Source organism: Numida meleagris, chromosome 2, assembly GCF_002078875.1.
Source record: "Numida meleagris isolate 19003 breed g44 Domestic line chromosome 2, NumMel1.0, whole genome shotgun sequence".
NCBI lineage: Eukaryota > Metazoa > Chordata > Aves > Galliformes > Numididae > Numida > Numida meleagris.
In genome coordinates, this window is record NC_034410.1 from 106,605,606 (window position 1) to 106,622,645 (window position 17,040).

The 17,040-nt window shown below is 43.0% G+C and overlaps 1 long non-coding RNA gene across 5 annotated transcripts in view; it reads left to right on the forward strand.

The window, feature by feature from the left end:
- LOC110394297 overlaps positions 434-17,040 on the forward strand; it is a 117,806-nt gene continuing 101,199 nt past the window's right edge. For 3 of the 5 annotated variants that reach the window (XR_002435536.1, XR_002435539.1, XR_002435537.1), the window contains exons 1-2: positions 7,511-11,279; positions 13,018-13,202. This is a non-coding gene — a long non-coding RNA (uncharacterized LOC110394297). Of the gene's footprint in view, positions 4,395-4,474; positions 4,730-7,510; positions 11,280-13,017; positions 13,203-17,040 lie in introns of those variants that run through there. The other 2 variants (XR_002435540.1, XR_002435538.1) reach the window with 2 other exon arrangements.

A 17,040-nucleotide genomic window follows, 5' to 3' on the forward strand; every position in this document is an offset into this window, starting at 1 on the left:
ACCACCAAAGAATCAATGCAATGGTGATCACCATGTACTGAAGCTCAGTGTTGTTGTGGGAGTAAGAAAGCCACAGAGATGTTAGATAAAACTCTCTGAAAGGAAATTAAACAGCCCAAATGGTAAATTACTTGAAATGGTGTGGAGCATAAGTATAAAAAGTTGCTTTGGGGTCTGTTTGCTAAGATGTGTGCATTCACTGTCTGTAAATTAGTTTCCAAACAGACTAAAAAAGAATGAATGAAACAAAATGACATAATTTAACAAGTGGAAGTCTTTCCAAATAAGGAATGTACAAAAGGGAATAAACTTTAACAAGTTGCATATCAAACCATAGTAAAGTGTGCCAAAAAGATTTTGAAGAAAATTTGCCCCAAACATTAATAAGTTAATTATTTTATTTCAAATAAGATAGAAGTGGAAACTCTGCTGGAATATCAGTAGATTCGGTAGAAGAAAGAAATATAATAGCAGCATTCAAAACAAGATAAAAACACAAAAAATTATAGTGATATTTGGTATGGAGGAGCTTGTAGCTGTTACATTTTTTTGCAGGAGATAAAGCAAGGAAACGTACTCAAATTGAGGCACAATAGTATTAGGCTGAGTTTAACACTATCTTTTTCCAAATACTGTGGACAGGTACTGCTTACCCAGGGGTTTAAATGATGCAAACACGAAATTGCCAAATTGTTAACTGCAGTATGATTCCTAACTGTGAGAAGGATGGAAGGTGGCTGCTTGCGTTGCTGAGAGTGTCTGACTTTGTGGCAGGCAGACTGATAGAAGTTCTGTAATGCAGGTTAGGTGAGTTGGCACGGGGATATGTATGATGAAATATTGCCCGTATGGTTTTGTAGCCCTGCTTCACAATTCTACCAGTATTTCTGAAGGAGTCAATGGAGGGCAGTTGGATACGGTGTACTGCCTCTCCAACAACTGTGAGTCACCGTCATCACCATTCGTCTTATAAAATGATGGTGTAGTTCAGTAAGTGGGAAAGTTCCCTTCTGAAGAGGATGTGAGAAATGAAAATAGAAGTTTGCAGAATAAAGGGAGTTTTCCACTAGAGTCTTACTAGGTTAGGCTGGGTACATCAGTGTATTTGTAAAGCAGCAGAAAAAGGTCACAACACTTAATGACTGACAGGCAAAATGGCAGATGAAATTCTATGGTAATAAATGCAAAATAATTTGTTTAGGGAGGAAAATCAGCTGCAAGTGTATGTTATTCAGTGCTAGACTCTACTGTTTACTCTTTGGGGAAAGAGATCTTGAAATAGTTGCAGGTAGGTCTACGTAAAATAGCTCACATCTAGTCAAAACAACAAATAAATTTTAGGAATAAATAGGAAGAGGACAGAGAACTAAACAGAAACCATCACTGACTTGCTTAAGTATGGGACAGATTTCTTATTTGTCACAGGCCAAGAAAATAATTATTCATTTACTTAAATACTGACTGGTTTCATAGGAAGCCAATCCATTTAAAAAAGCAGGTCCAAAGGGTGATGAAAGCATCAAAATGTTTCAGTGAAACTTCACCCCTCAAAAATCAAGTTCGTAATTAGAAGCCACTTTGTAAATGGTTTCTCCAATCCCCTACAGCTGTAGGATTGACAGACTCCTTAAGCTGGCTATAAGAAAAAATTTCATGATTGATTTGTCATACCATAACTACCAAGAAACATCAGGCCTGTAGGAAAATGGGCTAGTGAGCAACCCACAACACATACAGAGCTATTTCTGTATCTTTCAGCATGTAAAGTTTTCCCAGTTTGTTGAGTGGGCAAAAATCCTTAGGGTTTTGGCTTTTTTTGACATGCAATGGTATGTGGTGATGTCTAACGATGTTTTACTTTAAATGTTACAAATTAACTCTCAAAACCAATTTGCTGCTGATGCTTCATGTACAAATAATTTCAAGACAATATGATTCTATGATTTCAGTGTTAATTTTTATTAAGGATCAAAGAGATAGGATGCAGAGTGAGAAGTGGACACAGGATTCTGTTGAGAGGGGAACAGAAGTACATTCTCGTGCAAATGTCATACATATTAGCCAGCATTTTATTAACAGTTACTGTAGCTTTCTTTTCTCATTCCCATGCTTTCTGGGGTTTGAAGAGGTGGTCTCATCTCTCCCCCTCCTTCCTGTGCAATAAATAGTTAACAGCATGGTCATTTTCAGTGTCCTGAGGCAGTCCTTTGTATTAACAATTAATCAGGAGAGACACCCTCTCAGTTATTGTTTCAGGCTCTCTTTCTGCAGGCTCACAAAAACGTTCTGGTTCATGTTTAGCAATTTCACACTCAGAAGGACTTGGGTTAGCCAGGAGGATGAAGTTATTATTATTTCCTTAATGTCAGTGTAGTTCCTGTAGGCTCTGGAAGAACTGATGAGAAAAGATACAGTTGGCTTTTCCCGTGTTTGAGATTTGACCGTTGCACAAATTTGAACATATTCATCAGTTAGACAATATAAATATATGTAATATATCCATATATGTATATATATATTGTGACATCCATATCACATTTTTGTTACTCCCTGTTTTGGAAACACATTTGGGTGTCCATTGCATTAGCAGAAGCGGGAGTAACTCTATTAGCATTATTTCTTTGGATGGGCATAGCAACTGCTGTGACATCAAATGCAGCTGAAAGCATCCAAACTAAGGCAAGCTCTGCCAAGAGAGAAAGAATTGTTATTGTTGAGCACTGGATGCCTAACGTGCAACACTTAAACAGCAGCACTAGCTTTTGGGAAATACTGGTTGACTGGGAAAGATGTTGCTGGCTTCAAATGGCAAATTCCCATCTCTGTAAGGGCAAAATGAAATATGTGATGTTTAGAGAGAGAGCTTGTTATTCCTCCTTCTCAACACATTTCTAAATAAGCAGTTTCCTGTTAGAATGGATTTCTCAGCTAGGTATGATAGATTTCATGTGACTGATCGAAGTAGAGGAAAATAAAGAGAGGAAAGGGATCAGAAAGGCTGATAAGAATGAGAGTGATTCATCCAATCGCTTATCATCCAACTTTGATTATATTTTGCAATGTACTGTAAATACCCATATGGTACTTTTACGTTTTGGGGGAATTCTTTGAACTTCTGCTCAACTAACTTCCATGGAAATTTGTATGAATAATGGCCTTGGACTTCTTAATGTGGAAATAATTGTCCTCCTGCCAGATGCCACCTTGTCAGCTTGTCTGGTGCTACCACAGATTTCTGGCTGTGCTAAGCTAGGCCAGGCTTTGAGAAGAGAATCTACATCAGGCTGCCTTACTTGTCCAGTGTACTAAGAATTGCATACTTCTGGAAACTGTAAACTTCATTCCTAGACCTGGACATGACTGGCCAGCTTCATCACTGTTGTTCACTCATTCTTTTTAGTCTCTGCTGATGTCACTTGGAATAAAAACCTACCAAGAGAAGTACTTCCCTCCTTGTGTCAAAATGATAAAACCAATATTTCCAGCAAATGCTCCCTTGCTTCTTTTGTTTGCTTCTGTTTATGTAAGCAATTACCAAGATGTTGTAAAGGATAACTCATAATTGGGAGTCTGGGGATGTACTGTTTTCCCTTTGAAATATGAAAAACGTAGATGTTGCTTCTGGCACTGTGCTAAGTGGTAGGCCATGCTTCTCGTTGTGGGAGCATGAGCAGGGTAGGCAAATGGTAGCAGACAGGTGGTGAGCAGCATGGATCTGGTAGCAGCAGTGATTGCAGTGCTTCCCTTCAGGGCCATCAAAAGCCCTCATGTAACTAGTCAAGAAACAGCCATGTATCAATGAAATAAAGCCAGAGTATAATTAAACAATAAAGCATGACAAACTGCATTTCCAGGGAATTACAACATGCCTTGGGTGGAGTTATAAGGCATGAGGCCAAAGGTTGGATGGCTTTAATCACCCAAGACACACAGAATGCCGACAGTGCTGGAGAAAGGGCGAGTGGGATGGTCTGGTCTGATTTCTGCAGTCAGCTTAGAAACCAAGTGTTGATGTTATCCTGTTTGGGTACAGACCTATCTGTAGCTCTTGTGTGCTTTTTGCTGTGCGTGGCTCAACTGCTCAGCTTCTACAAGTGAGGCTAGCACATGCAAGCACCTGAGCAGGTCTGAGGGTGGGACAGGAAGTTTTACCCCAGATTCAGGCAGTTTTTTCCAGCCTCTGTGCCAGGGCTGGGATTTCCATGAGGAAAGCTCAAAGTAATGAGAGCAGCTGTCAACTCTGGTACGAGGAGCAAGGAACCAATCAGATGAGAGGAAGCTCCGGGTGCTAGGGCTGGGGAGCCCTGAGGTGACATTTCTGTCAGCTCAGTCCCAGACAGTCAAGCCTGGGACTTGGCATGGGGATGAGCTGGAAGCCCGAGTGACTTTGTCCGGTGAGGCAGGATGAATGATGGGTCAGACCATCTGAATGCTTTTCAGTGTGGGTGATTAAAATAAAAATGTGATATCACAGTATGTACTTTCGTACAGGGGGCCGTGAGATTTCCAGGAGCTGTGGGTGGGATGGCCAGCTGCTTCCTCTTCCTGCTGATCTTCTCCAAGTGACCTCTGAAGGATCTGAAGCATTACCCCAGAGGTAGGTGTGAGGCGATGCTTGCAGGTGCAGCGTTTCTCATACCCCATATTCTTCCTTTTAGATTCTGGCATTTGGCTGGAGAGGTACAAGGCTGCTGAGACAGAAGAATTCTGCTGGGTATCAGGATAAGAGGTAGAATATGGTCTCTTTCTGAGCTTTTCCTTTTTTTAAAAAAAAGAAAATTCTGTCTCCTGAAGAGGAGCATGTAGCACTGCTCTCCTTTCCCTGCCTCCTCCTCCTCCCGCTCCCATCCTTCCCCTTTCCTTGTCCCAGCAGCCAAAAGAGATGCAGGCACCTAGAGCAGTCTCGTAGAATGCCACAAAGCAAAGCTTCACGGATACCTATGTCCTGTGCTTGTGGGATTCGGAACCACAGTTGCTAGGGGTTTATGGCCTCTCAGTCATAGGCAGGACCTAAATGCAGCTGCTTGCTGCAGTGGCAGCTTCCAGGAGGGTGTGAGGCCAACAGGCTCCTGGAAAAGAGGTCTGGGGAGGTGGGAACCTTGGTGCCTTTCTTGTCATAAAGTTTTCAAACACTGAACATGCTGATTCACAGAAATTGAGACTGTTTTTGGGAAAGGGTTGGCTTTCACAAATAGCTTGACTTTGAAAAGTACTGTGGAAATAAAGTTTTGGAACTGTCCAAATGTTTTGGTAGTTTCTCACTGAATGGCTTTCCCATTCAAAATTAATTTTGTTTAGAAAATTAGGCTTAATAGCATATTTAAGAAATCACATTGAAAAGATATGTTTTGAAATTGTCAAAGCAAAGCGTTGGCCCTGAACACCAGTTTTGTTTTTTTTTTCCCTTTGCTCTTGGTCTTTAGTTTTGAGAATTTTGATAATTTAAACCTTTCCTCCCACTTTGAAATGTGGAAAAAAACACTGGTATCTAGAAAGCTGTTTACAGAGAAACCATTTCTCTTCCAGCTTAACATAATAGATGGTTCCACTTTTAACATGGAGTAGACCCATTTAAAAACAAGTTTCTAATAAATTCACTTAAAAAAATAAATGAAACTACTCTATTGCTACATAAGCCACCTTTTACTGCTGCAATTAGTCTCCTACCAGTACAACCAGGTTTTCTGATTTTAGGCTTAAAATTATTACTGAGGATTGTAACACACTCAAAAGAAACCAAATCCAGCTGGTTAAGTTTGAACAATGTTTTTCTCACACAGTATTTAACATTCAAGAAAGCCATAAAACAAAGAAGTCCCAATTCAGTACTGCGCTGCATGTCCTGCTGATGTGTTTATTTCTGTTGCCTGGATTTTAATCACTGGGATGTGCTCACTTCAAATGTGATGCTGAACATTGCCCATTATTATAATGCATTTCCCAGGAAAGTGCATTCTGACTAGCACACAAAGCACAGGAGAAAAACATAGGGGGATTATTATTATTTTTTTAACGTGGCTTTAGGAAAAACAATGGTTCATTCTTTTAGACTTTGGATCCCGATTCCTATTTTTACTGTTACCAGTTTGGTGAGAAGGGAAAGGGCCTTCCAAACGAGCTGTGGTTGTATCGCCTGCTTCCCGATTCCGGGGGCCACACCGAGAGTGAGCTCAGCCCCTTGCACCTCGTGTCATGCTCTCGGCCACGGCAGTGCCAGGAAGCTTCATGGCATGGCTCACATACTTCCCAGTGTGCTTAGTCAAGCTTGCAGGGCTGGACTCCAAGTCCCTGTCTGCTCTGCATGGACATTAAAGAAGCCGCTATGCTCTTTCTTAAGAGTAGCGGTTTGTTGCAGAGTTCTTGACTATAATTATGTCCTGCAGTAACCATTGTGCAGCAAGGCATGAGTCAGTTGCCTGCTTGCAGCCTGGCAGTGGTTGCATTTTGGTGGTGATACAGCTTTCTGAAGCAGCAAGTGCGTTCTGTAATGTTAGTGCTGCTGGAAGGCTGGCTGACCTCACTGGCTTGGCCTGGATGTGGAGGTGTTTCTCACTGCAGTGATGTCGGGGTGCTGTGGTTACAGAACAGATAGGATTGCTTTTCATTTTTCATAATGTTGGCACCTCTATCTTATACATGGGTTCTATCTATTGCATCATAATGAGGGTTGACGGTGAAGGTAGATGGAAGTTTAAGAAGAATAGCTATAGGGGAAAGATGGCAGCTTTCCAGTTTGCCCATATTATTAAAACTAAGACAAAACTTTTTTTTTTTTTGCTAAGCCTGGCTGGAGCCTCAGAATACCAGCTCTGGCTCAATAATGCATAAAAACTGCTCGTTCTTTGACTTTCCACTCTTTTAGTGCCTCTCGACTATTTTTACCTGGGAAACTTCATGGCAGTAATAATGTGCAATGTAAAATATTATTGTCCTAGGCTGTGCTCTCAGGACTGTATCATTGCCTGATCTAGTGGTTGGCAACCCTGTTCATGGCAGGGGGTTGGAACCTGATGGTTTTTAAGGTCTCCTCCAACCTCAGCCACTCTATGATTCTATGATTGTATGATTGCAGTGGGCTGGCAGGTTTGCTAGTGAGCTGGTTGGGTGCCTCCACATTAGCAGTCCATGTTACATGTGTTGTGCTAGCCCACGGAGGTAAGGAGAAAGAAAAGAGGCACTGCTGGCAATCACCATCAGCTAGTTGTTCTTGTCTGCAATTTCATGATGCTCAAGGCACAGCGGAGCTTTTTCTCATTAGTAAGAGTCAGTATGCAGAAAACAGATCTCCTAAAGTGCTGGTGTCCTGTGTCACCCTGTTCCATCTTCATTTCAGCGTCGCCCACTCCTGCCTTGCCTGAAAAGTTACACACTCTGCAGGATTCCTTGAGAAGATGGATTGTTTTCATTTGCAGAGAGGTTTGCAGCAGAGCACTTTTAAAATGACATTGTAAGGAATTGCTACAGTGCAAGACCTGCTCTGACTTTTATTTATATAAAAAGAGATCAGGGTTAGGATTTCTAGTTGGAAGAGACCCATGATTTTACTAGGACAGGGGGGCTCATTCTTCTCTCTTGGCATGCCATGCACTCTGCAATCTATTTGAGACGCCATAAAGGCAGTAATAAAGTGGCAATCAAAACCAACACTTCAGTAGTCCTGAGCTGCAGTTTGTGGGATTTCATTTGGAACTTATTTACCTGACTCCCTCCCACACAGCTTTCTGTCCTCGGTACGTATGTGGTTCTCCACTTCGGAGCACTTGAGGCCATCTGAACCTTAAATTTTGTTCTTTCCTACAGCAGCCTGAAAGGCTTTGTTGTTGGGATGGGAAAGAGCATGGAGCTGAAGGATGTACCTGCATGACTGTGTGGAGCACAGAGACAGCATTAATGACTCTGGAGGCAGGACCAGTATGGTTGTATCAGTGCTACACTTTACCAGGCCGACTGACCCTCCTAATTTCTCAGGGACACAATGCCCCCAAATGTGAATGAGCAGTTCTGTGTGGCTCCACCCAAAGCTGTGCTGCAGCCAAGCAGTGCCCAGCAGCTCTAAAGTACCAAGTGGATATGCTTGTGTTGAGCCCTTCCAGTCTGAATCACTGCATGATTCTGTGATCTCACCTTTCACAAACCCAGCTGTATGGAAGGCAGTTCCTTCTTTTACCCGACAGCTGTGGTTAGTTGGCTGTGCTGATAGTAGGACAGTGATGCTTCTCACCTGGTAGGACAGCTGAGCAAATTGTTCTAAGAAATTGACACATAATCTCTTACTGACAGATATATAATAAGAGCAAGATACACATAAGATGCTCATAATTTTCTCTTGTTTGTTGTTTTACGTATTTTAGAAAGCTGTGTTTCACAGCCCCTTTCTCTGGATATTGGTTATGAGCCATTTTGTGAGCATCACCAGGCTCCTTGGGTGCTACTTTGCAATTAGGCAACAGGACTTTGAAGGTCTTGTTTCTGACCAAGCTGGGACAAGTTCACAGCACTGCTGGCTTCCTTAATCCTGAGTGGAAGGTTAGATGCCTTCTACTGTTCTTCAAGATGGCAAGATTGAAGTGTGTTTTCTGCGGATTTTCATGCCAGTAAATATTGACCTGGATGCAGTGAAGAAGGGCTGAAGAGAGGACTCAAGTATCTTATAATTCAGAATCATAGGTGCAGATTAAGTTTGTTTCTCAGTGTTCTCGGTTTCCTCTGTTTTACATTATTCCTTTGGAAGTCCTTTTCCTTTCCCCTCTATGTATTTTTTCACATACCTTCTGTTGGGCAAGAATGTGATTAAAGGGTGGAGCTGAACAGCTGGTGATAGAAATATGTTTTTTGTATGCATAGGTACCGTTCTATCCTTGGAGACCAATAGATTTAAGGTCCTAGACTAATTGTTACATATACAGCTGATGGAATGTTGGGACACAGTGGACAGTGATTATAAACTTATGCACAGTATTTCCTTCAGTCTTTGCTCTTCCAGAATAAGGGAGGGATTCTGCGTTCCTTGTTCAAGCAAAGTCCTGCTGTGCTGTGCAGTGGAGTCAAGGTAATGGGCTGTTGCCCAAATGAAGACTGCAGCACTTGGAAATATAAGCAGATTTTCTCCTCTTTTTTAACTTTTTTTTTAATCTTTGCTGTGGGCATTTGAGCACATCCCAATACCTTTCTTTCTCTTTATAGCATACCTTGGGTGGAGGAAAATGTTATCATCCCAAATCTGCTTATTGGGAACTGGCATGGAAAATGCTAGTACATTCACATTTCCAGAGGTGCAGATGGGGCCTTTCTCAGGTGCCTTACTCTTGTATTTGGTAGCCAGGCATGGTTGAAAATGCCCCTAGAGATGCCTCACTGAAAATCTGATCCTGAGTGATGGGACGCAAACCCAGCCTGGTGTGTGTCCTTGAAGCTCAGCAGCACTGCAGATGCTTACTTGTCCTTCCTACCCTCGTACTGTGTGCAGACCTCTCACTGCTGCCTTTGATTTAGAGGAGCCACTCTGAATAGAAAGCCTGTGCTCAGGGTGAGTAATGGTGGTGAAATTAGTCTGTCTTTTTAGTAGCGGATTTTTAAGCCTGAAAAATCTGGCATCTTCACAACTCGTGAATCAGAGCATCCAGCTACAGATGTTATCCTCTGCAAACTGAGAATCCTGTACTCTGCTGTACTGCTGTTGAACTGAAGAAATGCCATCTGAATGTGATTCCTATTTCTGCGGCATCCAGAGGATACTTGCTTTCTCTCTGTAGAATCAAAAGATCAGAGGAAGTAGAAAGCAAAATGGAGTAACATGAAGGAAGGGGGAAAAACGCGCCCTGAAGATCCCTGTCTCTGAGCTGCAGCTTCCTCTCCCCTCTCCCTGCCCCCGCCTCCTCTTCCTTCTGTCTCAAAGGGTTAAGTATGCAGAGGGACAAAATTGCTAGACTTTATGTCTGTGCTTGGTGGGAACTATTAAATTACGGCTGGATGTTTTTAATTATGCCACACATAAATGTCTGAACACAACAGCGTTTTAATCCAAATGTGAGCCTCATTTATGTGTGTTCTGTGTTTGCTCTGAAATGCACTGGCTGGCACTTGTTTGTCGTGGCCCCTTTGTGGCATTGTAACAGTGTGGGGCTTTTTTTCCCCCTTTTTTTTCCCAAGTGTGAGGATGGGAGCTAGTGCTGGCGAGGGGGAAAGGAAATGGGTAATAAAACAGAGAGCTAAGCGGCTCACTGGAGCCAGCGATGCTGGGATCTGGTTAATTGCTCCGAAATGAAAAAGATTCGGGGGTTTTCATGAAATCCCATAGGTGCATTTGCCAAGCCTCAAATATTAGATTGAATTACAGTTTCTAATTCCTCCCCCCCTTTACCCACAGCCATGTGTCTTATTTCTTCCTAAGGCTTGTCCACTTCTCAGAGCAATGAACAGAAGAGAGAAGCTGAGTAAGGACTGCCTGCCTGCTTTTTTTACACCTTCCCCACCTCCAGCTCTCCTTAATCCTACCTTTTATTAAAAAAAGAGAGCAGTCTGTCTCTCCCTCCTCCAGTGTATCCCGATCTGTTTGTGGCTTTGAGGTTGAAATGTTCCCTATATCTTCCGCCGAAGCCTGGGCTGTGGGGAGTGCGTAGTGAGGGAGACAGTCTCTGTCCCATGTTCTCTGCACCCACGCACCAGCTAAGCATAATATAATCTGCTGTGCAGCCACCATGGCTGGGTGGGTTTTTAAGGGGCTTTGACCTGTCCTTCTCATTTTTAGGAACAATTTTACGCTGGCAGTCCTCTGTGCCAGCATTTTTACTGTCCCGCAGAGGGATTTCAGCACCTGATTTGTAGGCGTAAGGGGACTTCACCGGGAAATTACGCAGCGGCGTGGCTCAGAGGTACTGCCTCCGAGGCCAGCTCCTGACATGGTGGGATTGGCACCCACAGGGCTGGAGTTGGAGCCGAGGCTCTCTCGCGTCATAAATTACAGCCACAAATCAAGGCGCGAGTCCTGCTTTTGACAGTTATTGTGTTTTGTTAACCGGTGAACAATGTGTATTTTCTCAGCCGGGACGTTTTGAGAGTATGGAAAGTGCACCTTGGTTATTAGGCTGGTATCTGATCCATGTGTTGTTTCTTTTCTCGCGAGGAGCTGGAATGCTCTCCTCTTTCTTCCATCCTGGAGCTGGAAAGGCCCTCTGAGTCACCTAGGCCCATCCCAGCCTTGGAACGGGCCTTTCTGCTGGAAATTTCTCTGCAGTGCTTTTCAGAGCTGATTGCTCTAGAGCTCTGAGCATCTCCCTGAGGTAACTACTTCCTACGCACTTCTTAAGGGATCTTGCTTGTCTTTTGATATTTTTTTCAACCTCCTTTTTGTGTTTTGGGGGAAGATGATCCTACACAGGGGTCTGCCTCTTTTCCCAGGTAACTAGCGATAGGACGAGAGGTAATGGTCTCAAGTTGCACCAGTAGAGTTTCAGGTTATTAGGATATTAGGAAAAATTTCTCCTCAGAAAGAGTGGTGAGGTATTGGAACAGGCTGCCCACAGAGGTGGTGGAGTTGCTGTCCCTGGAGGTGTTCCAGAAACATGGAGATGTGGCACTGAGGGACACGGGTCAGTGGGCACGGTGGTGGGCTGCCGGTTGGACTAGTGGTCTTTTCCATCCTTAATGATTCTATGATTCAATGATTTATCAGTACAAGCTGTCTTGGAAGTGAGTATGTGAACTGTTCTTTCAACATATGCATGCACGTTCACAATTAAATGTAGGTTCTCTCTTTCAGTCTGCTGTGATTATTTTAAATAATTAAAATAAAGAGGCCTGTTTCCCACTTGAAGGCCAGGAGGGCTAGAAGCAGCATGTGGCTGCCAGGGCCCACCTTCCCACATAGCCCCTCCATCGGGCCTGGGCTGCCTAGTTGGGAAAGCAGAGCAAATGAGGGCATGCTCTAGTAAAGCATGCTTTGATGCTTCTGCTGTTTCCTTGTACGTGATCTCATGATGCATTGCTGTGGGAAGATCTAGCTGTTCTGCCAGCTCGTTTTCAAGAACTGTTTTCAAAGAGAATGGTTTTAAATTGCTCACTTGGGGGGTCATTTATTGTCTATTTTTTTTAGTGCTGGGTCCTCAGGCAGTTGAGGGCGAAATCTCTATTGTTCACCCCACCTCCAAAATGATCAGAAATCACGGATTTTTACTTAGCCACCCACTGTTTTTTGACCTGAATACTTCAATTTTTATTTCCCACCCAGTCCCTTCCTAATGTTAGCCACAGTCTTCCCATCTCGCTCTCACCCTGTAGGGTAAGGAAATGTGGTTTCATCCATGAATGACATTAATGCCATTGTGTGAATCATTAGTGGATCCAGCATCACAAGCCCCAGGGGACTGAATAGTTGCAAACCACTATAGAGAGATTCTAATATCAAATATGTGGCAGGAATCATCCTAGCTCGAAGAAAACAAAACATCCCTACTTCGTACCCAGAGAAGGTCGTGGTGCTTAGAGAGAGCGGAGGAGCTTGTGTAATGGCCTCAAGGGGCCCAGTGGCAAGCATCCTGCAGTGCTGCTCTCCCAGATGTGTAGCCCTGCTCCTTCCCCAGGCAGCTCCCTTTGCAGCTCTTGCCCACTTGTGGTGTGTGATAGTGGGATCTGAAGCCATCAGGAAGGCTCTTGCCTTGTTCTTCCTCAAAACAAACAAACAAGAAGTCAAGATGAAGCATGACTAACTTGGAAAAAATTAATAAAAACAGAAACCGGATTTTTGCAGTGGGGCAGGAGAGGATGGGCACACCTGCTGCTCTGTTGCAGTGCCACCCAGCTTGCCCAGGGGGCTGCTGCTAATTCTGTCTTTTTGGGCCTTTGCACGAGCATTTCTGCCTTGGCTTGTGTTAGGGACAAGGGCTCAGAGTTGTCTGGCAGGCCAAGGAAAGAACCTAAGGTGTAACCTCTGATTTCTGGCCCCTCTGATGATCACAGCATTTAAGTAGGTTGTTAATTGGGTTGTTTTTTTTTCTGTTTGTTTGTTTTGTCTAATGGCAGGTGCTCATATATGAAAATTTTGGCCAAACATCTGTTGGGATGTAAATACAGAAGGAGTATTTGCCTGCTGGCTGCATTACCTGTGTAGGAACAAGAAGGCAGATGGGAGTGTTCTGTTACGCATAACAGGACTCAGGCTTCCCTTAATGACCTCATCCTGCTAACCCTGAAAAGGAAATCCAAAGGTATTGCAAACCCCTTTTCTGTGGAAACAATGGTTCCCAAATCTCAGACTTTAATACTTGATGTTCAATGCAAATTAAAAGGTTAATAGTCAAATTAATTGACTGGCATAGCTAGATCCTGTTCTGATGCAAGTGGTAAACCTAAAGATAGTAAAACATCTCAAAATAGCTGTTCATATATTTGTGTAAAATTACGTTTTTTTTAAGAACCTGCCTTTAATTTCTTTTCTGTTATGCACTGTGAATCGAAGTATTGGAATATGGGAATCTCTGGTCCCCGGGGTGGGGGCGGAGGCAGACCTGAAGGGAGGATCAGTTAAGTTTATCAATTATACGGAGCAAGCCTGAAAGAATTTGTAATCAACTCCTTTGGTTTTAACTGCATTTGTGTTTGAAACCTTTTGCAAAACAAGCCTGGTCATCTGTATTGAAATTTTTGCACACTGTCTCCAAAGCTTATGGGAATGACAAGCAATGGGGAGTGGAAATGTTTTAAGTCTATATTCTGAAAAATATCAGGTTACACTCTTGATTTTCAAACTCTTTCATGCTGATGTCTGTAAACAGATTCTGTAAGGTCTGTTTGCAAACTCATTAACTGTTTGCAACTCATTAATGTAGCAGACTTGTTAGTTCTCTGCTAATGAACAAAGTTTTGCCTGTGATGATGTCAGACAAAAGTGTGTAGAGCAGATAAGATAAAAGGAGCCTTTTTTCTTTTTTGAACATTGAGAGTTTTCTGGTTGTAGTTTCTTGAACTCGTTGAAGAAAATGATAACACAGCCTGTTATGGGATGGGAAAAATAATCCTTCAGGCATAACAACAGAAAACAAAATAAAGATAAAGCACCTACCCAGACCCTAAGTATATGGAAAACTGATTTTCTGTGTACATGAAATAAATGTCTGAAATTTTAAGCAAAGTCTTAGTGAAAAAGGGAGCATGTAACATTTAATCAACGCTTTTGGCTACTACGGAGTCATTTTGAATAATGGTTCTTTTTCTACACTTCAGTTTTATTACAAAAGTGGAAAATGAAATATTTTACTTGCTGTTTAGACTTGGGAATTTAACCACTGAGATGAGGCTAGGTTAAGTTTTCCCAAACTGTAAGCTTGGATAAAAATGAGGCTGAAAATGGCTGTTTAAAAGTAGTACAGGTACAAAGCTTTACAATGCAACATATGTACATGCCCTAACTGGTGAAATTTTCTGATCAGAAATGTTCCTGTTTATGAAGAACTTGGAAACACTATGTTTTAACAAAATAACTATTGTCCCTAACTGGGTACCTCTTCAAAATATTTTATCTTTGGCTATTTCTGCAGCAACTTACTTGAGCTGTAAGCAGTGAAATTATAAACAGCAGCCAATGACATTTTTTAGTGATAACTTCTTTTAACAAGATGCAACATAAACAGACTTTGAGGCTTATGAGCATTCATTATCAAGCAGAAGCTTATATGATAACTGAATACCTTCATGGTTTCTAAAAAGCTGCTTAAATAAATGGTCTGAAAGCAACTTCTGTCAGTGTCAGAGGGAATTTTACCAGTGGAAACAGAATTAAGCCCGAAAGGGATCATTTTTTCAACACCTTTGCAACTTTTCATCTGGCACCACCAGAGCCAATGGAAAGGTTTTCATAGATTTTGGTGCATAAAGAGATGTTAGCTGTGTAACCCAAGACATCTCCTGTGTGCCAAAGAATAAACGAAATTTAGAATGAGAGCAGTTTTGCTGTAATGGTGATGATATAATACTCAAGAGTAAACAACTAATAAACTGTTCTTAAAACAAGAATCCATCATACATGCTCTAAGACCAAAGAGAAAATTTGCCTCTGGCCTCTGGGATCCCCTGCTGGGCCGTGAAAAGAGGAGCTATATCATGCAGAAAACTATGAGGAAAGAGGAAAAGCCCTCAGGAGGAAAAAGCCTCTTTCTTTTCCTCCCGCCCCCTCTCCTGGCATAGCTATCTCTACTGCTTGTGCACAATTCCACTGAGAAAAAACAGTTCATGATAGAACAAACTAAGAAAGTTCTAGTTCAGGCTGCCTGTGCTCTCCTTTCATGGATTAATGGCAACTGAAAATTAAGGGATTACTTAAGGCGACGCAGGCAATATTAACTACTCCTGCACCTTGTGTGACTTTAGGATCACATGTAGTCTGGAAACCAAAAGCAGCAAACGATGTTGGGTTAGTATAGGTAGACACCTGGGTTATGAAGCAGGGAGTTCTTGAGTTTACTTCTCAGCAGTCTGGGAATTGCCTGTTTTGAAGATGGGAGTGAAATAAATGGTGGTCTGCAGTCAGCCCTTCTGAGATCCCATAGGAATAGCCAGGCTATCCGGTTCTCTGGAAAACAGCATCTTAGTGACCACTTTTTACTTAGACCTCAGTGAAACTCATTTGGGCATTGAGTGCACCCTCAGTAAGTTTGCAGATGACACCACATTGGCAGGAAGTAGCAAGGCCCTACAGAGAGATCTGGACCAGCTGGATCACTGGGCTGAAGCCAGTGGGATGAGGTTCAGCAAGACCAAGTGCCGGGTCCTGCACTTCGGCCACAACAACCCCAGGCAACGCTACAGGCTTGGGGCGGAGTGGCTGGAAGATTGTGTGGAGGAAACAGACCTGGAGGTTTTGGTCGGTGCTCGGCTGAGCATGAGCTAGCAGTGTGCCCAGGTGGCCAAGAAGGCCAATGGCATCCTGGCTTGTATCAGAAACAGTGTTGCCAGTAGGAGTAGGGAAGTCATTGTCCCTTTGTATTCAGCACAGCTGAAGCCGCACCTCCAGTACTGTGTTCAGCTGTGGGCCCTGAGGACATCCAGAGAAGGGTAACTAAGCTGGTGAGGGGTCTGGAGCGCAGGCCTTACGGCTGAGGGAGCTGGGATTGTTCAGTTTGGAGAAGAAGAGGCTCAGAGGAGACCTTATTGCTCTCTATAACTACCTGAAGGGAGGTTGTAGAGAGCTGGGGGTTGGCCTCTTCTCTTGTGTAACTAGCAATAGGACTAGCGGGAATGACCTCAAGTTGCGCCAGGGGGGATTCAGGCTGGATGTTAGGGAAATATTATTTTTCCGAAAGAGTGGTCAGGCACTGGAATGGGCTGACCAGGGAGGTGGTAGAGTCACCGACCCTGGAGGTGTTCAAGGAACGTTTAGATGTTGTGTTGAGGGACATGGTTTAGTGAGAGCTACTGGTGATAGGTAGATGGTTGGACTGGATGATCTTGTAGGTCTTTTCCAACCTCGATGATTCTATGATTCTATGATTTTTCCTTGTAGGTACCAATATGGGGGTGAGCTGGGAACAGTATATTCTTTGAAAGTTGTAGCCTGTGCAGTTAAGTGTTTGTTAACCCATTTCAGAACAATGGGAAAGTTTGCTTCACCAAATTCATTCTAGTATGTATTCATGCATGTTCATTAAAGGCTGTGGGTCAAATACAGTTGTATTTAAGCCTTTGGAAGGCTGGTGGGAGACGCATTAAATGGCTTGGCTGGACCTGGGTGAAATAAGAACTTAACCTGGGATTTGTGATGGGGCAGAAACTCCCTTTTGAGCAGCGATACAGGATTAATCTGTTACCGCATGGATATGAGTTGCATATATGGGGCTGTCAGATCTCTCAATATTCTTAGATTTATTATCTGGCATTTTCATCATGCCCAAGGAGCTTTGCATCTATGGACAGTCGTGGCTGTGAGAAAGGGAAGGTGTATGAAAGTGCATATTTTTAATGTAATGCAATGTAGACGTCCCTGAACCACCACCAGATGAGCTATCTCAGGATTTGAAAGCTACAGCACAGTTCTGCAGCTGAGCTAATTAG